General features: G+C 37.7%; 1 protein-coding gene and 1 pseudogene across 1 annotated transcript in view; one reads left to right on the top strand and one right to left on the bottom strand.

The window, feature by feature from the left end:
- The window catches only part of LOC148351035 (ephrin-A5b-like), a 138,524-nt gene that overhangs the window by 81,301 nt on the left and 33,356 nt on the right, over nucleotides 1-23,867 (top strand). The gene's annotated exons all lie outside the window — the stretch shown is intronic.
- LOC148351036 (U2 spliceosomal RNA) lies at nucleotides 13,053-13,172 on the bottom strand (annotated as a pseudogene).

The raw sequence follows: 23,867 nt of genomic DNA, 5'->3' as shown, positions 1-23,867 counted from the left end.
AAGTTTGCATTGTAGTAGTCGGTACATTTTGCAAATGAAAATCATAAACTATTGTTTGCAACGGAAATCGAACCTAGGTCATGGCGGTAAAAACGCCTAAATTAAAAGTACATTACAATTGCCTAAAATATTTTAGCTCTGTTATTAACAATTAGAAAAAAACTCAGGGAATATATTATTCACTGAACATGACATTTCTAAGAATTCAGATATCGATCTACGCTATCCTGTGTTTACTTGTTATCGGATCGATAGCAAAATTCGCAGTATTGCCCATCCCTACACTCTGGCGATAATGGTCAAGGGTTGTGGTAGTAAGAGGTGTGGCGCGTCTTCGTTTCCATCATTTTTTCTGCATTTTACGTCGAATGTGAGTGACTAGCGTCTAGCAGCTGGTGTTCAAACTTTTGACAGTCGCCCAGATCAGATGAGGAATTCTCTCGATCTCTTTCCTGCCTCTGCAAATAATTCTAGGTAATTGGCTCTATTTCTGTCAGGCAGGTTTATATTGAGCCAAGTATGCTGATTAAAATAAATCCCAATGGCTAAACAGAATGAAATATGCTCCATATAAACACCTAAACAAGTTTTTTCCTGAGTTTATAGATTGCCAGGCGCTTTGGGGCCGCATCCGCCAAACTGGATTGGTGGTAAACTCCACCTGTGTTGTTTGGCAACAGTTCAGCATTTTAACTCAATTTCATGTATGCATATATTATTTAATAAGTATTTTCACAACTATTAGGAGCACTTAAAACAGCGTTTCAAACATGAGGCCTGTTGGCCGGATCAGGACCGCCAAGTGATTGAATCTTGCCCCGCGAGACAAAGCTGAGAGACGTGCAAGTGCAGAAGGAGCTGCAGTTTTAAATAGTTCCACTTAATTGTCACCAAAGCCACACACCCACTCTCTTTGTGTCTCTCTTTCTTTCTGTCCTTATTTACTTTTCTCTTTCATTCTGTATTTCTTTCTCTCTGTCTCTCTTTCTTTCTTTCTTTCTCTTTTTCTTTCTTTTTCCCTTTTTCTTTCTCTTTTTTCTTTTTCTTTTTCCCGTTTTTCTTTCTTTCGTTCTGTCTTACTTACTTTCTTTGTCTCTCTCTCTTTCTCTGTCTTTCTTTCCTTCTTTCTTCCTTGTTTTACTTTTCTTTCTTTCTTTCATTCATGTTCTTTCTTTCTTTCATGCTCACTTTCTTTCTTTCATTCTCACTTTCTTGCTTGCCCTCTTTCTGTTCTTTCTCTCTCCTTATCTCCCTTCTTATCTTACGTCCTTCCTTTCTTTTTAATCTACTAGTGCGGTCCCTGAGTTTTTTTCCTACCTTGTGACCTAAAGTATTAGAATATTTTCAAAATGTTCGGCGTTCCCTATGGTGCAAGGGCGCCTTCTGTGTAAGATGTTGGTATTGGCGGATGTAGTGGAGGACACCATGAGAACATTGAAGTGGAAAGGTGGTTGATTGTATGGGAAAGGACAGCTATGTTTGGCAACAATTGAGATATTTTGACAGTGCACTAAAAAGACAAAAACAATTTCTGAAGAAAAATAACCTCATGCTTTTTCGTAATTGAACAAAAGGCACGCCAGCTGTCCCCACAACCTGATTTACTATTTTACATCAAGGCTGACCTATGTCAATAATTAATAATGACAAATATTTCTTAATAAGTGCAGCCAGATTCTCATCAATCTGAAATGAGCTAAGATTAAAAGAACTTCAAATCAAGATAGTGTTTACTTCGGGGGAAGTACTAATGGTCGAGTACTCCCAATCAACGAGTCACATGAATTACATTTGACACATTTCTTACCAAGCTCTGACCGTGTGTATGTGGAAGAGTTAGCTATTAGAGGCCGTTTGAGGAATTAATCAAACTTGCTGTCACATATAACAAAATACTCTCACACATACATAACTATACTCTCAGGGAGACATAGTGATACTCATGCTTAAACACTACTATACCCTCTCATAACACTACTATACTCACCCATACTATTATTTTCTCATACACACACACTGTAAGATACATCATACCGTCATGAACACGAACTGGATCAGGACCCAAACACGTGACGTTACTCACACAAGCCTTTTATTTTACGGGAAATGAGGAATCATAGAATATAATAGAATAGAATATACCTTTATTATCATTGTTACAAAATGGGTTAAACATATTGTGGCAACGAAATTGGACGCTGCACTCCAGTTTCACATTTTACTGTGAAAAAAAAAAAATTAAAAAATATAGAAAGATAATTAACGCAATATTTACACAAGAAAGTGTGGGCATGTAAAGGCAGCAGTCTGGCGTGAAAGGCCGACCAGCTTGATACCAATTGCCCGAGTTTATATCAGACAGATGTGGTCGATGACGGACTGGACGGGACAGACAGGATAGATAATGAAACAGGATATAGAAAATAAACAGGACAAATTAGACTGGAGCGAAAACTGGAAAAAATCATAAACAGGACAAAAATAGACGGAAACAAAACTGGAAACCGAAATTCAAGACAGGACAAAATAAACGGGAACAATACCGGAAAGGAAATACCAGCAGGAACAGGACCGAGTGGAAAGCCACGTCTTGTGGGGCAGAAGTTCATTTACGGAATGACAAAGGAAAAATGAGAGCATCGAGCTTAAATAGACAGAAAGCCAATCTGTTAATGAGCCGCAGCTGGTGCCACACGGGCCAATTGGGTGCCAAGGCAACCGTGACACATACTCTCTTATAGTCTCTTACAGACACAATCATACTTATGCACAAAAACTACTACACTCCCATTCATAATACGATACTGTAATTCACACTACTATACTCTCTGACACATACTACTCGACTCTCATCAATCTATACTGCACTCACTCACTCATAATACTCTACTCTCGTACACCCTCTACTATTGTTGTTCACTGCACATGCTCTAACTGTCATGACCCAGGTTTGATTACCAATGCATCCAATGTTTTTACATTGTGGTCTGCCATATTTTCGACTCATCAATCATTGCACAAATACAAATAAATACAAATATGCCGAATCCTAACCAGTAAAACACTGCATATGAAAATGTTTTTGGATTTGATCTCATTATCGCATTAATGGAGACAACAGAATGGAGACAACAAGAAGTCCCGAAAGATATGAATACACGCAAAAAAAGCAAAGTTAAACAACTCTGGGTTATCTGATAACGAATCTGACGTTGAAGGACATCAAATAAATACATTGTAAAAAAAATGGTATTCTGATTTCTAATAAAAAATTAGGAGTATGTGTTAAACAAATGTGCCAGGTATACACATATAAATACTATATTTATTTGACTCTATTTTACGTGGCAGTAGTTATTTATGTATACGATAATTTGTCGTAAATTGCCTCACCTTGTTTCAGATACATAAATGCCTGTTGCTCTACTAGGCTTTATGTTGAAGTGTGTGTAAATGATCCCGCGTTACGGGACGTCTCTTGAGCCCACTTTATGTTGCGTCACACTGGGATTTCATTTCGTATGCATTGAATTCTCCCCGCAAACAGCCACGGAGTTCCTTCTGCGCATTGGGGAATTTTCCACTGAAGCCCCGTTACCGGCCTTGAACCCGCATACCTTAGCGGGCGTGAATGCAAAATACACCTTTTAAAAATCTCAAGTACAATTCCGAGCCGCGTCTCAACTTTTTATCGGTATGCGCAGATCAGAGGCGGAATCCCATTTGCTGAATGACGGACGAAACTTCGACAGATGCCCCGTTCGGTTCTTTGAGGTTCGACAGGGGCCGATTGAGCGGACCAGGTGGTGCTACCGCTCGATGCCGGCATGCGCTGTAATTCTATGTTTAGCTTTTACACGATGTCGCATGAGCCGTTTTTCTGAGCCCGCTGTGGGAGTTGAAAGCAAAGCCACTAAGTGGGCAATAGATACCGTAAATTCCGGATAACAGAGCGCACCTGAATAAAAGATGAATGGTTCGAATCAAGAACAAAACTCAATTTTGTCTATGTAAAAGCCGTACCTGATTTTAAGCCGCATATATATTTTTTTAAATACGGTGCAATGGACTATATGGATCCTGTTGACATGTTTATATTTGTATTTTAGGAACATTGCTGCTTTTTTTATTTAACTCTTAACTTTTGTTCTAAATTAGATGTTCAGTAGAAGTGTTTTATTATTTATAGTGCATTTTTTTTGCATTGTATTGTTTACACTTTTTGCACTTTCTAACTTTATTTTCAAAACATTGTGGAAAGGAAGGTATTCTAGTTGTCATTTTGACATTTTTACATTTGTATTTTAGTTACATTGCCTCTATTTTGGTTTAACTCTTGACTTTTGTTCTAAATTAGATGTTCAGTAAAGGTTTTTTATTCAAACTTCAGTGAGAGCGACCGTAACCGTTGCACATTTTTTGCACCAGGGGTCTCCAACATTGTGCCCGTGGGGACTACGGTGCCCCTTAAGAGCACTTGATCAGTTCTGAAAATAGCTCACCAGTGCACGATCATTGTGGTTACTTTCAATAATTAACCTTGTTGAAAACATAGTAACAACATAGTAATAACATGATACAATGCATATCAAACTATAAGTGCCCTTTGTGCTAATTAGTAAGTAGCATTCTGCTTGATAAAGGTTGGAGGCTCCTGTTATACTCATATATATATATATATATATATATATATATATATATATATATAAGTTGGTGAAACGATTTATCAGTCGATACAGTTTTCAGATGAAAATCATAAATTATTGTTTGAGAAAATCTAACCTAGGTCATGGCGGTGAGAACGCCTAAACCTAACCAGCAGACCCGTATTCATAAAGATAAACGCGACACACAGGCAGACATAGGCAGGAAAGTGGTGGGGTGACTGTTAAGCCAATCACAAAGCAGAACAAAATGCACGATAAAAACACGCAAATTAGCAAAAAGTAAACCGTGGTACAGCGAGGGATTACTGTACTGTCAAACTTCCCGTTTTGCTCCTGTTATGTATTTTCAGGGGTCTCCAACGTGGTGTCCGCTGGCACAAGAGTGCCCCCTCTGGAAACCTGATGTGCCCGTGTACCTGTTCAGAAAATAGCTCACCAGTACTGGGTCATAGTGATTATGTGGTAAAATTACTTTTTAAGTTTTTGATTGAGTTTATCTAACCCTGATTCATATTATTAACTTAGTAACAACATAGTTAATACATGCTAAGTTATTTTAGATGCATATAAAACTGTGCCGTTTACGCTTCTTTGTGACAAAAAGTAGCTTTGAGTTTGAAAAAGGTTGGAGACCCTTGTTATATGATTTATTTTGGCAAAAATCTGGACTAAATTCTCTTGAAGGGCATCATACATTTTTCATGACATTCCCACAGGGTTTTGCATTTAAAGCGCATGTGTTGTGAATAGGAAGAGCTCGCCCGTTTTTTTTTCCGTACCGTCACGTAAAGAAATGGATTGCAGTCACGTAAAGAAAAGGATTAACCGTCATGTATATAAATAGTAGCAAAAAATATTTTTTCAGGAATTTACAGGAATTTTTGGAGTAAGTGGTGCTAAACATGCCTTTTAGGGTCTTTAGGGTCTTAAGCATGTTTTCACCAATATGACCCCTGGTCTGCTTAAAGGCCCTCGAGGGGGCGATTGAGAGAAAGCCAGCATATGGACAGGGTTTAAGTTTTTCCAGAACCTTCCAGGCGAGTTTTGTTCGATTTCAAAGACAGTCTCGGTGGCCTCCTTTTATCACATTCAGCACCAGTTCCATTAACCTACTGATGCCCTTACCTGCCTCGGTTAAGCAAGTGGCCCTCAGCACGCATGAAGTAGCCGACTCCCTGCGGAACACTGCGGCCGTGTTGCCTTGCCGCCCGCTATGAGACATGTTTCGATAATAAGATTTATTCAAATCTTCGATTTGTTTACTTTGTTTTTTGCTTTTTTTCATGATTATTATTTTGCCACCTGCTGTCCAAAATAAAACTGGCATGTATATAAATGCATATGGCACATGCACTCTTGGTGTCATTTTGAACATCAGAAATGTTTACACCACCTTGGATTTTTTTTTTATGTTCTTTGGTGGGCCGGATCAGTAAAAGAATATCAACTGCAACTGTTTAGCATTGATTTTCAGTAGGATGCTTTATCATTCAGTTTACATTAATAACATACCCTATAAATTATCATAACAGATGACAAGGGATCTTTTCTAAACACAACACATGTATTCACAAACTATGGGCGGAAATGATTTTGATGTTTGGCGTTGAATGTCGTGACTTTTTATTTCAACAGTTGAGTGAATGCAGTTTTACGCCTGAACCAACACACCAATGCATGCGTCAAATCCATGCAGCCTCAATGGAACTGTTAAAATCTAGGCTTAAAACACACTTATATTCTCTATTTTATGAATGACCTATATTTCGGGTTGACAATATCTGTGTATTATTTGTTTGTGCAACATCTTTTGCAGCCTTGTCATCCTGGAAGGGGGATTACCTCATGCTGTACGAATCCATGCGAGTTTCATTTCAGACTAACAATGCCCTATAGTGGCCAGAGAGAAAATTTGATTAGCATTCATTTAGAAAATTTTAACTTTCGATAGAATTTACCTAAGGTCTCACTCACTTCTTTTTTTGTCATATTTAGAAAGTCACGGTGAGACGGATTACATTATCGGCAGGATGTACAGACTAAGATTGGGAAAAAAAGGAAGGTTTTTTTAGAACATTATTATACTAACTTAAATCTCATAAATCCAGTCCAAGGTAACATACATACACACACACACACGCACACACCTCCAGGGATAATTAGGAGTCCCAGTGATATCACCCAATGACCAATGACTATGATAGTGTTTCTTCATTTTGATTATGCTGAGGCTTTTGAGTTTTTCCTTGCCCTCATGCAGGTTTTTGATCAGTGGATGCTGTAATGCTTGTCTATACAGCCCTTTTAGGCTTCCTGTGAATAATGGCTTTACATATAAACAGGACTTGGCGAAAGTGAATGTGAAGAAAGTCAACTACAAAAAAACAAAAATGTACTAGTTTTAAAACGTTACGTCTTACAGGGTTATGGATTCCCACGTTGAGTGCATATTACTCAACTAAAACAGCTCGCCTGCTCTTTGAAGTGTGTGAGACCTCACTCGTGGATAAATGCTAGTGTTAAAATGTGGGTGACTGTGTGTGTCTGCCACTGTGTGTTGGTTTGTGTGTTGCAGTGGCATTTTTGCCTTCTTGTCATGGTCGGGTGATTGACTCCAGACGTTGCGGGTTCCTGTATTTTGCCGTCGTCCCTTCCCCCTATGGTTGCAGGATTAGAATGTGGAGGCTTTTGGGGGGCATCATGAGGGAGGGCCCGATCTCCCTGGGGTGCAGTAAAGTGATAGGGCAGGCCGGGGAGCTCGGATGGCCCCTGGGGAGAAAGGTCAGGGGGCCCGGGTCTGCACGGCGGTGATCAGGGCCATGCTCGTCAAACACACTTCAGGTGTGAACTACTGAGTGTGTTTGTGGGGGTGAATGTATGTCAGACTAAATGTGGGCCTTGTTTTCGACTTAGCTCACATTTTTATGCTATCTCTACACTGGTTCAGCTCAATTCCCGGATTTATTCGGTAATTTATTCTTTATTTTCTTTGTAACCTAAAAAAGAACCCTTAAATTTTGGGTGCATGTTATACACGAACACGATCTAACCGTATTTGTGCAGTGATTGAAAAACATCGCTGACCACAATACCAAAACATCAGATGCAATGGGAACCTAACCCAGGCTGTGGCGGTGACCACGCTGAATCCTAACCGCTGGACCACCAGTGATACAGATGACATCGAAAAAGGCACAACATTTTATCTCATCATCGCACTACTTTTAGTCACGGTACCAGAGACGAAAGAAGGATTGAATATAACTTATTGCCATTGTAACATGAAAATGCACAACAAAAGTAATATTCATGTCTGGTACCCCGAATAAAAATAGTGAGATGGATCAGATTAAGTGTAATGCTTTTTTGTATGTCATCTATTGTCTATCTTCGGTGCCCTGACTCCTGTGACCTAGGTTCGATTTCCATTGCATTTAACCACAAAGTTTAAGCTGAGAAAAAGTGAAGAACATGTCATTCCGGGTGGACGTCATACACAAATGAATACGTCAAATTGAAGAAATTGTGTAATTAGCATCATTAGGTCTTTGATGTGCGTGTATGTAAAAATGTCAATTAAGTTAGTCCATCAGTTAACTTTGTTACAGTAATCCCTCGTTTTTCGCGTGGTTTGCTTTCTTCTAAAGGACCCGCGTTTGTCAAAATCTGCGAAGTAGAAACATTTATTTACTTATTAAATACTTTACATACATTGAAACCAAAGAACAAACCCTATTTACAGGCTCAATCATTTGATTAAAAAATAAAAGTAGTGTACTTAAGAAACATTTTTGTTTTGTTTTTTGTTTTTGCAAAAATCTCCTGTACTGTCAAACTACATAGTTTTTTAAAATACTCTTGCTTCTATATTGATATTTTGTTGCCATCAGCTGGATGTTATTGGAAACGTGGCGCAAAAATGCTTTTACCTTCCTTTAGCATGTGGAAAAGTATACCTTTGTCGGCGATAGAAAGCATCTTCCTCTGCCTATTGGCGCTTTTGTCAGTTAAGAGCATTTCGATAATATAAAAGATTTCCAAAATAATATCGATTTGCTCGTACTTAATGTGAGTTTGTTAAGCTATATTATGTACGTGTACAATTTAGACCACAGCGTTATTGACACACAGGCAGACACAGGAAGGCGTTGTGGTTCAATATGTATACTTATGTGAAAGAATTTGTATAGTTTTTTTTTTTTTTGTCGAAAAACATTTTATTTTCTTGTTATGTATTTCGCAACGTTATTGACGCCCAGGTGAAGAAGTGGAGAAACTGTTTAACCAAAATGCACGAAGCAAATCAGTGTTTCTGACATTGGGAGTTTAAATAGTGTCATAAATTAGATAAGGTCTAATGCCTCTTCGTGTGTCATTTGTACCACTGATGATCTAGTGGTAAAGTGTAAGCGCCCTCATCCGCACAACCTGTGTTCAAATCTCTGCATGAAACAATGATTGTCAACGATACTGTAAAATCTTGTGTAGTAACACACATCTATAAATAATGTATGCATTTCTAATCTTGTGTCGCTCCAGGTTATAAGGCGCACTTTTAAATTTCTGGCCAATTTGAGGTTTTTGGGTGTGCCTTATAGTCCCCAAAACAATAAAAAATAAAAGCATTCAATGTTGTTAACCAAGAACAAAATTAGCAGCGATTTAACGTGCTAGCGAATGGAGGTCGACCCATTATGCAGTTCACCTTCCATTCTTCAACGGCTGTGACAGACGGTGACGAGGTCAGTCCATCAAGCTGACCAATCACGGGCTCTCAAACTGACTAATGGACTGTCACTAACCTTTGACCTCCGCTCACAGTCTTGGGTGTCAGATCGATATCAGCTTGCCGAGCTTTAAGCTCCGTCTTAGAGGTCGTTTTCTGCTAAGAACAATAGCATTCATAACGCTAACGCTGCTTTTAGCGATCGCAAGCGGCGAGTGATGATGGGATATTATTAATGGGGTTATTCTAACAGGACTTCGTGTGGGCCTCCCAGAGTTATGTTGGCATTATGGGGCATGTTCTTGTATGACGGGTTCGGACGCTCAAGTATGACGGCTATGCAGCTCCGAAGCGGAAGCTTCCTTTGATCCAAACGTAAATGGTGTCATGGCAACCGTGACATGCATCGTTGATACAGAAGAGGGTTTATGACTCTGGATTGCGGACCCTTGCGGTTTTACACCAGCTGAAGGGCAGAACCCTGTTGTGTTAGTGTGTATGTGGACGTTGACTGACAGCAAGCCCATGCTGCTATTGTGGCTTTGACCTTGTGCCATTTTGTAAACATCGTCAGTAATTACACCTAAGCAGACAGTATTTAAAGAATGCAATAATTAAATAAAAAATATGATTAGTGAACTTTGATCACACATTCCAGCAGACACTCATTTGAGATTTCAACTCTTCAGTGGTCATTCATACCAAGCGCTTATACCATCAGTATCTAGATGAAAAATTGAAGGGGAAAAAAAGAAAAATGAATGTCTTATTACTAATCCAGCAAATGTTCTTTGGTCAATGTGTATTATTTTACCACTAGTAGTGCAACCAAAAACAAGTGCAAAAAAGCACAAGAAAGAATACAAACTAACGTGACACGGTTATTTTTCCCCACGTTTTTGCAAAACAGAAAAAGAAAAAAAGAAAAGAACATATGGGAAAAATGAGAATTTAATAATGAACAAAAACTATGGAAAAAGTTAGGATGAAAGGAAAGGGGAAGAGGAAAAACAGGAAAAAATATTTTAAGAGAAACGAATGAGAACAAACTTAATTGAAATAAAAGAAAGGAGCAAAAAGAACACAAGAAGCATGAAGAAAAGGTGAAAATCTGGAAAAAAAGAAAGGAAATAATAGAGAATCAAAGAGGGAAAAATAGAAATGAAAAAAATGGGGGAATAGAAAAACAGAAAGAAAGAAAACAGGGATGGAAAAGAAAGAGAAAAGAAGAAAAATAAGACTTTTTTTTTTTTTAACCTTTGGGGCATGATGCTGGACAATCATGTTACCTCCCTCTTGGGGAGGATAATGTAACGTTAAATAAGCTCAGGTATCTTGAAAAATGCAAGTGTTTTTGCTCATCATACAAATTAAATGTTTTTCACAATTACAAGTTTCCAAATAATACACAACTGTCCCAATAAAATGTTAATATATTTTTTTCAAATTGATTTAAGAAATAGCATATTTCCAAACAAACGGACAGTCAAATCAATTTGAAAAAAGGAACATTGTGATGTGTAGAGTAAGCTTTTTGGGGGGCATTTTTCACATCGAGGGTAACCTATCATATTTTAACGCCTTCTTCCAATTTTAGGTGGGCAGACACACAAACAAACTGACAAAAAACAAACAGATATGCATACCTAAATCTCAAAAGGAATCATGAGCACCGCTTTGCTCAAGGGTGATGAAAAAATAGACAACTGAATGTTAGAGAACTCTACGGAGCCTTAGATATCACAAACTATAAAACACACACACTGTAGCCAGCTGTATTGAAAGAAGGAAAAAACGATTTGCACAGTGAGGACCGCCATCTTCCATAAACAGAGAACACTTGCACATTATTTTTGCCTGTTACTGCTCTCAATTGTACTATTCCGAGGTATCGGAGGTGCCTTCCCACAAGGAGCAATGTGTTTTCAATCTGAGACCAATTCTTCATCTCCTTGGCTTTGTTCCCAGCACACAGAGGAGAAAAAAAAACAACAGATGACTGTCTGTACCACCAGAGTCAAAGTCAAGGCCCGTGGGCCAGATATACCCCATGAGAAGGTATTCTACGGCCCCTGGGATGATCTTGATCCTTTATAGTATAAATACAGTTGTATAGTATAGTACAGGGGTCTCCAACATGATGCCCGAGGGTTAGGTCCGGGGTTCTCCACAACAGCTGAGCTGCTCGCGAACTTGTTCGAAAAAGTGCTGGGTCATTGTGATTTTCTAGTAAAATCATCTTATTTTGTGGTCGACCGAATCTATTCAACCCTACTTCAAGCAAGTAACATGGTAGTAACAACATAATAATAACATGATATCAAATGGGGTGTCCTTTGCGCTAATAAGTAACCAAAAGTAGATTTCAACTTGAAAAATAAATATATATAAATATATATACATGCAGACATCTATATGTTATGTCTTTTTATATTTATTTTTGATAAGATAACTTTTATCATAATGGTTTTAAAATCCTTACAATTGAAGCAAATAATATAGTACGTCCCTGTTTTAAGCACCTAATTTGAAAATTAGTTTTGAAGTATTTCTGCAGTTATATCTTATAGTATTTCTGCAGTATGATTGTTGTAGTATTTCTGGAGTAAGGTTCTTGTAGTTTTTCTTTAGTCGTTTTTTTGTAGTATTTCTGTGTTGTGATTTTTGTAGTTTTCACTAGCTTTAGGTGTTGGTTGCTGCATCTAGCACAACAGTATCAGCTAGGATTAGCAGCTTCTTTCTTTTGATTTGTCTCTTTGAGCCTACTGAAAATTACTGACAGAGCCATGATAAAATATGGATTTTATTTACATTGCAATGTATTTTTTGAGTTTTCAGTAGCTCCACTAGACCAGTGTTTTTCAACCAGCGTGTCGGGGCACACTAGTGTGGCGTGAGACCTTGTCTTGTATGCTGCTGGAATTTGCCCAATTTTATCTTTCCAAAAAAATCAGGCCATTATTCAGTATTTTTGCTATCTTCAGACGAGGAACTGTAAAAGTCATCCATATCAGTAGGTGGCAGTAGATTTTTGTATACATTTAATATACTAATTATCTGCTCATGAGGTAGCACAGTACATTTAATAACTTAATTTGTTTAACACAGTGGTTCAAGATTGCACTGTAAAAATAAAAACATAAATAAAGCACACCATTCTTTTTTATTTTTAGTATTATTTTCTTCTTTTTATATACTAATTATCTGCTTATGAGATAGTATAGTGAAATATTTGACATAACTTCTTTTTCAAACATTTTCGACGGACGGTGTGCCACGGAACTTTTTTATAAATAAAAGTGTACCTTGGTTCAAAAAGGGTTGAAAAACACTGCACTAGACTATAGGCAGCATTGGAAAAATTGTCAACATTAAAGTCAACTGTTTTATTAGGAACTCTTTCCACTTGACTTTGACACCACTGATCTATACAAACTCTATTTTCCCATTTTATTGCCTTCAAGCCCAAGTCTGACTGCATTCCTTGACGAGAAACTAAACTGGGGTTTTTAAGGGTAATTGTTCTATCTTCGTTATTCATTATCCATTATCCGTTATCGGTCAGTTCATAATACGCTACAAAGCCTAGGAGCCGGGACACTTACTCTCAGCCAAAAGGCCAAGCTAAGGTCCTAGCCCTAAAGCCTTGCTGCGATCATTGCGAATGCACCGTTCCCGGAGGTACTGCAATGCCGGGCCGATGCGTGGAGTGGACAGAGCAAGCTCTTATTCCATCTCCGGATTGCAAAAAACAAAGATCATGGCAAAGGCCAAGCTAAGGACTGACATAGCATCAAAGCCACAGTCCAAAAACAACAAGGCCAAACTAAGGACCTAGCATCAAGGCCAAATTAAGGTCCTAGCAGGGCCAAATTAAGGTCCTAGCAAGGCGAGAAACTAAACTGTTTAATTGTGCGTGCGTGTGTGTGTGTGTAAAAAAAAACATCATTGGGAAGAGCTAGTCGGTCTTATCTCATGATTACACTATGTTTAGTCACGGTTGAAGATACAAATGTAAGAGAATTTAAAAGACAGAAAGTGATTAAGAATGGTTATAACATTATGTTTTCTTTTTTAACTCAAACTACCGGTAAGCATTGTGGGTGACAAACATTGAATCTATGCGTGAACATGATTATTTAATCCCTGGACGACTAAATCACTTCCCACAATGCCTTTCCCTTCATTTAGTTCAGAATCTCACATGGGCTTCAAAAGCAATTCAATACTCTTGCGGCATTAGCTCAGAAGGTAGAGCGCTCATCTTGGGATCAAGAGGTCACAGGTTCGATTCCCGGCGCCTCTGTGTTATATGTCGAAGTGTCCTTGGGCAACACACTGAATCCCTTATGCCCCCAATAGCAGGTAGTTGCCTTGCATGGCTGACGCTGCTATCGGTCAGTTAGTGTGTAAAAGGGAAACGTGTGAAGCACAGTGTAAAGCGCTTTGGGAGGTCTTAATTGACTTGAAAGCGCTATACAAATGAAGACCATTTACATTCACTGCATTTCAGTGGTCCCTTAAATTTTCTTTAACATGGACCACTTTAATGTCTGTCAATATTTTCACAGCCTGGTCCAATAATAACATCAACAATTTGGCCCTGTGACTGAAAATAACGTGATGATGACATAAAACTGTGTTGTCTGTATTCATAGCAGTCTCGTGGATCATTATCCCCATGGCAAACCGGTTTTAATTTTCGTTGCGCCCACTTTGACTATTGTGATCACCAATATATTGTGACTGATTAATCAATGCATAAATATGGTATTTATTTTTAGTGCAACCCTACCCCATCTTTAGTTTTAATTATATGCGCCTTATAGTCGGGTGCGCCTTACATAACAGAAAATTTGATAGATGGATGGATACTTTATTCATCCCCGCAGGGAAATTCACATTTCCAGCAGCATCCCTGCGCTGACAACAATACAATAATAAAGCAAAAAGAATACAATATACATATACCCAATGTGACGTGCATACCCAATGTGCATATCACAAAAGACGCACTCTTGGAGGGCTCCGTAAAGTGCGGAAAATACGGCAATGAGCAAACTCAGTCATAATGCTGTAGATTTTCTTGTAGCAAATGCTACGACATGTGTAGGGAGGAAAGTGGGTGGCTAGACTGCTTGTTGGAAACCCCAAACCCTGCGGGCATATTGGCTGACCTCATTTTGTGACATCATGTCCCAACCTTTGCCTCCCTACCCCTGATTGTGAAGACCTCTGTCCAGTGCAAAGGTGGGAAAACTATGGTCCGGCGGCCATATATGGCCTGTCAGGCGTTTCAATCCGGCCTGCCAAACAAAAATAGTTGAAATATCTAACAATAATAATAAAAGGAATTAATGAATTTAAATGAATATGTAAGTAAAATACATAATTCAATAAAAAAAATGCTATTGGAATACATAACAAAGTACATACTCAAATATTTTAAAAACATGTGTAATGAAGACGTACTCTCTGAGTGACTGTCCACAACTAAAGGTAAATGTTGAAAAAGGACTACCAAGAAAAATATGTTGTTTTGCTACTACTCCTACCCCTAGTGTCCCAGTGTTTTTTTTCTATACATTTTTAAAATTTTGTCCATCAAGATATTTATAAAATTTCACTCGATGACAAACACTCTTGAACTAGCCCAATTGCATTTTAAGTTTATCAACGCAAAGGATCAAAAGATGCGCTTAAAAGTTACAATATCACTTTGGTGTAATTACTTTTGAATGAAAGCTTTTATTTCCAAATAAATCTAGATTTTCAAAACCGACTGAATGCAATGGGTGTGGAGCTGCAATTTGTGCATTGACAAATTAATTTTGGACTTCCTTCTAAGCATTAAAGGTTTTCTTTACACAAGATGTTCTCCAGCATCATAAACCACATTTATTGCATGATAAATCAAAAGCAAATATGTTCTTTCCGATGCCTCCCTCCATTTCTCTTTATTGGTTACCTTTCCAAAAATTCCCTTGTCCCTCGTTATTTTCTCTCCGTCTCTTTACGACTTCCCATCATCAAATGATGAAGCAAGATCCAAACATAAAACATACGTACATGCAAACATAAAAACACAATAAGTATCATATTGCGGGAAGGTTGGCAGTCCATATTAAATAACATTACTGCATAAAAACTTGGGGAATTGTGAAAAATATAGTCATGTAAAAAATCATTCTCAAATTAAAATGTCATGACAAGTATCACGGTCTGTGTAGTCGACATTACATCTGACTTAAGTGTGCCAAAAGTAATGTTTTTTTCAAAAATAATTTCTTGTACATTGCGAACCCCCAAAGCCATTACCACCCTAAAAATTATTTAATTTATTTTTGCTCTTTAAGTCTTTTCTACATGTTTACTTTTGTGTTATGTCTGATCTCGTTGCATACAATGGTTCATTACGTTGTTATCTTGGACATTAAAGACAATACAATTATAATAAAAATGAAAATAAATATCAATATATATAAATAAAACATGAGAAAAGTATTTTAGAATTTCACTCTATTTTTTGTAAGTCTTTAGAAAAAAATAAAGTATAAAAAACAATAATGATTCCAGTAAAGATGAGATTTTTTAGGACATTATAATGGCTGGACAATTAATACAAATTATTTTAATAATCAATTTCACACAGTTAATTCATGGGAGGCAGTTGAGGATGCGCGACCCCTGTCATAATGGGAATTTAACAATAAAATATATTAAATGTTTACAATTATTTAATGTTAAAGTTCTTTCTCATTAATCTTTACAATTTTTGGATGTTGTTTTTCGAATTTGGAAAATGTTCATATTATATTAAGATGATAAGCAATGCAACTAGTATGGAACTTTTTACTGTGCTGAGCATATGTAGATGCAACGTGAGGCATGCAATTCTCTTGCCTCATGGCAGAGGGCAATAGTAAACTTAAGATTCAGATTCGGCGCACACCTTAGCCACGAACGATAGAATTAGTGACAGCATTAACAAGCTGACAGCTAGTCAGGCGATCCAGTATTTTGTTTTCATTGAATGGACCTTATTTTTCATCATTGAGCATGACCTATCTGTTGATGATTTTATTCAAAAGGAGCTACTTTCATAAGTCATGGTAAGACAAAAATGTTTTGTCTAGTCGACATACTTCTTACTTACTCTTACAATTAAATGATTAATTAAATTAGGGTTAATGTATTTGTTAATTTGATTTAGCCTCCCTAGACATGAACCTCAACTCACTTCACTGAAAATATATCAATTTCAATCACTGTAAAACAAGTAAGAATTTGCTGAGTTTCTTGAAACCGATTTTTCAGATGTGCTACTTCGAAGAAGGCAATGATTTACAAATTATTAAATCCTTACACTTTTAATACTTGCCAATATTGCCATTATAGTTACTTCCCTATCAAATACACACAAACTTAATATTGTTTGTTTTTTTCTTGATTGGGTCTGCAATGCCTTAAAGGTGCCAGACCAACACAACAGATGGGGCTAAAGAAAGCAAACAAGGTAGGGAGTTGACGGAAAAAGGGGATTATCTGCAGTTGTGTGGCTTGCTAAGAGCTTCAGTTACAGATTCATTGATAAGCCCCTTTTACGGGCTAAGTCTTTCAACCAATAAGGAATCATTAAACCCCATGACAAAAGGATTTAGGATTTGAGGATCTTTTGTTTAAAGAAGATTCATTATGATGCAAAAGTGGTGAAATGTGCTGTTTTTTCTAAATTTAAGATTTGCCTTTTTTTTTCAGCACTTAAAACAAAATTGTAATACTCTTACCTGTAAAACAAACCGTTTAGGAACACTATCGAATTAAAATATTTGTTGATTTGTTCATGCTTAGTGTGGGACAGGGGTGAGCAAAATTGTGGCCCACGGGCCACTTGCGACCAATCAGGTTTTTTCATCCGGAGCCGCAAAACAAAATTGTTAAAAATATAATGATAATAGGCATAAAAATGTATAAAAGGTATTACTAATGAACATTAGGTTTTCTTTGGGGTGACGCTCTTGTCCCCAGTGTCCTCAACATTCAAATAGCTGGCTATATGTTCCTTTACCTGCCATATTTAGTCATGTTTTTATTTTATTAACAAGTTATTTTGAGTTTTTCAATGCATATTATCAAATCCATTGTTCTAAAAAGTGAAGTAATTTATCTCTTTGCTTTAATTCTGAACGTTGCAAAATCAATTTGATTAATTGTTTAATTGTGGAAAATCAAATGTAACACATACTTGTAATTGCACTTTGTTTGTTTATTCATGGATTTGCTATTCTAAAAGATAAATCTCAATTTTTGTCATTTTTTTTTTTTTATTTGTTTTTTTTCCTCTTGTCCCCTTTGCTAATTTTTTAGACCAATGTGGCCTCAAACTCAAAATCCTTGGTGTGGAAAGTCTAAAAGCAAAGATACCTTGGCAAATATAAACTAGTAACGGGGATCAAAAGTTAAAAGGGATCTTACTACTCTGAAAACATACGAATACCGGGTAAGATAAGTTAAGATTTAATCTTTTACTATCAATGGATTGACTTTTAGGACAGATTTCTATCCTTCCCGTCTTACTGTACCGTTCAGTTTGGGGTCGCTTTGAAATGTTCTTATTTTTGAAGGCAAAGCACTTTTTTACAATGAAGATAACATTAAACTAATAGGAGGTACACCCGGAATGTTGCTTTGAGCTCGTCAAGTTTCTGGAGCATCACATTTGTGGATGTGATTAAACTTTCTTCATGGCCAAAAAAAAAAGTTTCGTGAGAAACCTGATGGTCTATCTTTGTTCTAAGAAATGAAGGCTATTCCATGCGAGACATTGCCAAGAAATGTCAAGATCTGCTGCAACAGTGTGTACTGCTCCCTTTAACAGCACAAGCAGAGTAGAAAGAGAAGTGGGAGGTTGCACAACCAAGCAAAATGCCTAGTACATGAGAGTCTCTGGTTAAATAGTACCCACAAAACACCACTGTCAACATTTATTGTGTAAAGATACAGGCCTTTAAGGCTAAGAGCCAAAAAACAAAAAAAAGCCATATCTGAGACGAGCCAACCAGAGGTAGTGATTACTTTGGGCAAAAGAACGGACAACTCTTTCGAAAAAAAAAAAGTGCCTTTTTCATGGAAAACAAATACTTGTTTGGGTGGCCCCAAACTTTTGAATAACTGTGACTTTTGCAATGATTTCTATTCTCGCATGTCTTAAATGTGTTTATCTTTCAGTTAATTGAAATCTCGGTGTATTATATTTCTGCCAACGGTTCACTTTTACATCTGCATTTGATGACCCGGGAGGGAAACAGGCACGGTAGGGGGTGCCGGATGCTCTAAGGGCAAAAGATAGTTGACATCAAAGCAGACGTCGGCAGAAGAAACCTCCGATCAGCTTCTTCCGTAATTGAAACCAAAGGACAATAAAAGCTTAAAATGTTGTCTATTTAAAGATATCTTAGTTCAGGATGTACTTAAGGAGTTTTGCCGTATTTTATTTCGGTTGTTGAAAAGCGTCTTCGAGCCATCATCTGGTCAACATGTGGGGTGGCGTCTCGTGCATGATGTTGTTTCATATATTTTGTGTGCTTAGTGCAATACACCTTAAATCAAGGGTGGTGTACAATTTCTGAATGCAAATTTAGACTGATTAAGGAAGGAATGTTTGTGGAATTTGAGTTCTTTTGTTCTTGTGTCGACTGATAAATCCATCTAAATACGTTAAAAGGACATTATGTATTTTATAGCGCATACAAGTGGTAAAAAGCAATATAGATTTGAATAGTAAGCCCAAACTGTCGTGTAAATGTGCTTTTTTTCTTCTTTTGAATACTCCTAAGTCAAGAAATGTGTGTTTATTTTACATTACATTGGATTCACCTAGAGGGAGCTAAGACAATTGTCCACCATCTTGCTGCTAAAGGGTACCCCTAAAACCCTGAGCAAAAAAGTGAGAAGATAAATTGTGCGGTTTGGTCACTGAGTCTCCGTTGTTTGATCCTTCCTCGTTTTCGGTTGTACTACACAGCACAACGACGTCGAGTGGTCAAATATTACACCGTGTCTTTTTAATAGATAATATTTCCACTAAGTTGGTAGACTTGGTGAATTGTGATTTTTTTTTTTCAGCCAAGTAACGCTTACATGCAAAGAACCATACCAGTTTTCGAATATTGAAAAAGATACATAAAATATTCAGAGTTATTAAAATTTGTAATTTCTTTTTTAACCATTTGGAAATAAAATAATACAAATTTGCAACAAATAATGGTGTTCAATGCAAAAATTACAGTCAAAGATTTCAGCTGTCAAATTTAAATGATGGACCTGACAAGATTGTCTGCCATCTTGCTGTTGCAGGTTCCCTAAAGATCCAAAAACTTTATGCTTGCGTGTTTTTAATAATGCATGCAAGTAAAATTGTGTAGTTTAGACACTTGAGTTTTTGTAGTTTGTATTATTTTTTGTTTTATGTAGCACTTGTTTTTGGTTGCACTCAGTGACATTTAGTGACACAGTGTCTTTTTAATCAACTAGCAGATAATTCTGCTCAATTTCAATGGTAAAAATCTTGTTTATTTCAGGGTCTGTACTTTAAGAAATAATCGTTATAATACACAAGACCTATATCGTATTTTTTCTTTTTTTAATAAGTTAAATAAGTTTGATAAATGAAATGAAATGATTTGCATTTATTTAGCGCTTTTCAAGTCAATGACTTCCCAAAGCGCTTTACAATGTGCTCCACATTTCCCAATAACGGCCTTGCAGCCATGTAAGGCGCTAACCTGCTTATTGGGGGTATTAGGGGTTCAGTGTCTTACCCAAGGACACTTCGACTTGTAACACGGACGAGCCGGGATTCGAACTGGGATCCCTTGATCCCAAGACGAGCGCGCTACCTCCTGAGCTAATGCCTAAAACGAGCAACATATCTGATTACAAAACTGGTTTATCAGTGTACATATGATTAAAATCACCAAGTTGAAACTTTCTTAGGAGTCAAAGTGAATATATGTTCTAGAAATGAAAATATGCGTTCAACCTATTGAAAAATTATTAACCTTCTGAATGCAACATTTAGTATTTTTACATTAGTTCTATGTTACTGAACTAGTCACATGATTTAATAATCACTTTTGCAGTGTGAGACAATTTTACAAATCATCTGTAGTTTACTATGCCAGTTTATGGAAAATTCCAAAATACGCTTTTTGTATGAAAACTACAAAAATCCAGAAAAAAACGGTGTTTATTTTTGTATTGACAATGTTGATTGGTCCTTGCATTTTCATTGTGTATTACTGCCATTTGCTGGAAACTTGTGGTGACAGCAGGTTTGGTGAGCAGTTTTTTTTTGTGAAAACTACTTAAAATCGCGCTCTTAAATGGTCCTACGAAAACAAAGAGATCACAAATTGAAAATTGTCTTTCTACATTCTGAAATATAATTTTCAAAGTTTGCTTTAAAAAAATTAAAAATTCCTTTTTATATAAAATATTATGTACCCACTCAAACCGAATTGTTTTACTTTTCAATCAAATGTTCCTTGAAATCAAAAACTATCCTACGTGCAGTTTGAGGGTCAGCTTGGTTTTGTAACAGAATGCATACATTTGTTGCGGATCAGAAGTCACACAAAAGAATCGGCGGCCGAATGAAACGTTTTGACTCCCGTCTCGAAACAAATCATTCTGTGGCACCCGCAGCTAAGGTCAGTCTTTGCGCTGGCCCCGGACTTCCTCCCATTATGGTTCATCTTGCTATTTGATGGTGATAAAAGTCTACGACTCTCACTGGGAAAGCATTTTTGCAGTGCTTTTTCAAAACTGAAGATAAATCAGGTCTTTTATGTATTTATTGTTTTTTACTGTTTCCTCGTTTTCTCGTCATATCTTCTTTGTGTCTCGTAAGGTATCTGTAGTCTTATTTCCGTGTTGTATTTAGTCTTTGGCGCATTACTGGAAAAAACGGTGATTAGTTGTCGTTCCTCGCTACTTCATTTCAAAAGTAACTCAGTAACCTCCCAGATTACTGACACTAAAAAGCAGCGTGTTACTCAGAAAGTAACTATCTATTAGCAAATTACTGCATATCATTGCATAGAAGCAGACTTCATATTCCGTGGCTTGTGCAATGAGATCTTGCAAACTAACCATAACACTAGCTGAGACACTTAAAAGATCTCTGGGTACTGTCCAACAATTTTTTCGTTCTTTCTCCAGTTATTGTGTATTGTAAAAACAATTTTACATATAGAAAGACCAAAATTCAGTACACATTTACCTTAAAGTCTGTGCTCACGTTTGCGCTATTGATTTCCTGTTTGTTTGTTTATTCTTTATAAGCCACACCCCATCCTAATGCCATATCTACTATTCGCTACTGGTGACACAAAACCAAATATGTGATTGTAAGCAGACCCTGGCTTTCACAATTTTTTTATAGTTATAAGTTCAGCTTAGTTGAAAGTATATACGGTAGAAAGAGCATCTCCATGAGGAGAAAATCAGCACTCTCCAACTCTGTCCTTGAGACCACGCCTCCATAACCTTATTCCTTTGTACTTTGTATGTAAGAATAAACATGCCCGCCCTACAAATAAATATGCTAACATCAGCAATACACAAGTATTCAACATTCAGGAAACAATGTATTCATGATGTGCTTTTAATACTGACGCAGTAAGAATTTTGTAGTAAGGGCCCGGTCACACAGCCTTTCACAGGCGTATCGAGGCTGAATCACGGCCAGAAATTTCTGCCCGTGAAGCAGACGCTGTTGGACGCTTTGAGATCGAGATACAGCCATGCTTTACACGCGGCAGGAAATTCACACGCGGTTGGCCGCGCGAAAAAGTTTCGCGCTGCTCAAAACTTTAGACCACGGGTAACCGCGGGCGGCACACGTGGTACACACGAGGTATTGACGCGGTACAGACGTGGAACGGCCGCGTCCAGGGCGTGGTTACACGCGGGTAGGACGCGAAATTTTAGCGGGTAATCGCGGGTGGAGCACGGTCATAGCACGTTTGTTCTGCGCCTGTATCCCGGTGTTATCATGTGAATTAGTGTGTGTAACGCATGTGACGGTCAAACGCCTTTCTCCGCGTATATACAGCGCGATTTGCCGAGCACACGTCAGTTGTGCTCGAGACGTCAAGGGGTGAACATGGATCCCCGTCACCATAGTGACCTCGTCTTAATCCATTTTTATTTCTTGACATTTCTTTTCATTTCATAACAAGATAATAAAATAAAAATGAAAAGCTATTACAATAATAACATACTGGCTTCTTCTTCGGTGCCATAGCTTGACGGGACTGTGTCTTGAGCGGTTATGATTTCTACAGCCCGGTGTTATGCCGAGAAATGCATCCCTGCCGAGATTTGCATCCCCTAGCTACTATCACCACTTTGACCTGGTTTTATCTCACTTTTATATCACTTTTCCGGAATGTGATGGCACACATAGAACCAAAACCACTTCGTCTTGCATTTGTTGGGAATGTAATACAACTTAAACCATTCCGTCTTTGTATTTGTTGTGAATGTAATCGAACGGTGATGCACACCGTATATAAATCACTTTTGAGCAGGTAACGTGTTTATTTTGCCTTTTTCTATTCAAATCGCTCGTATTGAAACTGTTATGCACTCTACCGTAAAGCTTATTTCAGCATAGCACTTCTCAAAAGTGATTTATATACGGTGTGCTTTACCGTTCGATTACATTCAGAACAAATACAAAAACGAAATGGTTTAAGTTGTATTACATTCCCAACAAATGCAAGACAAAGTGGTTTTGGTTTTATGTTCGCCATTACATGCCCAAAAAGTGATATAAAAGTGAGATAAAACCAGGTCAAAGTGGTTATAGTAGCGAGGGGATGCAAATCTCGGCAGGGGTGCATTTCTCGGCATAACACCGGCTCGGCAGCTTTTATACCCGTGGTCCACACGCGGAAAGGACGTGGAATGGACGCGATGAGGAAGCGGAACAGTCGCTGGCGTCTGTTTTGCGGGCATACCACAGATAAACAGAGGGTTAGCCAATTTTGCGCATTTTCTACCGCGGGCAACCACGGGCAAAAAAAAAATCGCAAAATTTTACCCGCGATTCAGACGCAAATGGCTGTGTGACCGGGCCCTAACAACGATAGAATTACAAAATGTTCTTGATAATGCATTACAGTACACGTTATCAAAAGAAAGTAATTACGTCCCATGAGCACGTTCCTTTGTAACACGTTAGTCCAGACACTGGTTGTGGGATACGATCTTTTTGCTTTCACTTTCTGCTTAATGCAAAAGTTTTGTCAAAATTGAAGAGAACATTTATTTGCTGCTTCCAGAATATTCTGCGTGGCAAAATCTTTTAGTGTTTAACACAAAACACCACACAATAGGTTTATGTTTGCTTGCAAGACAGAACAATGGCCCGGGCCGTTTGAGTTAGGTGCTCATAACCACATTTG

The sequence above is a fragment of the Urocampus carinirostris genome, chromosome 16, assembly GCF_059441175.1.
Source record: "Urocampus carinirostris isolate Australia breed hairy pipefish chromosome 16, RoL_Ucar_1.0, whole genome shotgun sequence".
NCBI classification, from domain to species: domain Eukaryota; kingdom Metazoa; phylum Chordata; class Actinopteri; order Syngnathiformes; family Syngnathidae; genus Urocampus; species Urocampus carinirostris.
This window is presented reverse-complemented; position numbering and strand designations above follow the sequence as displayed.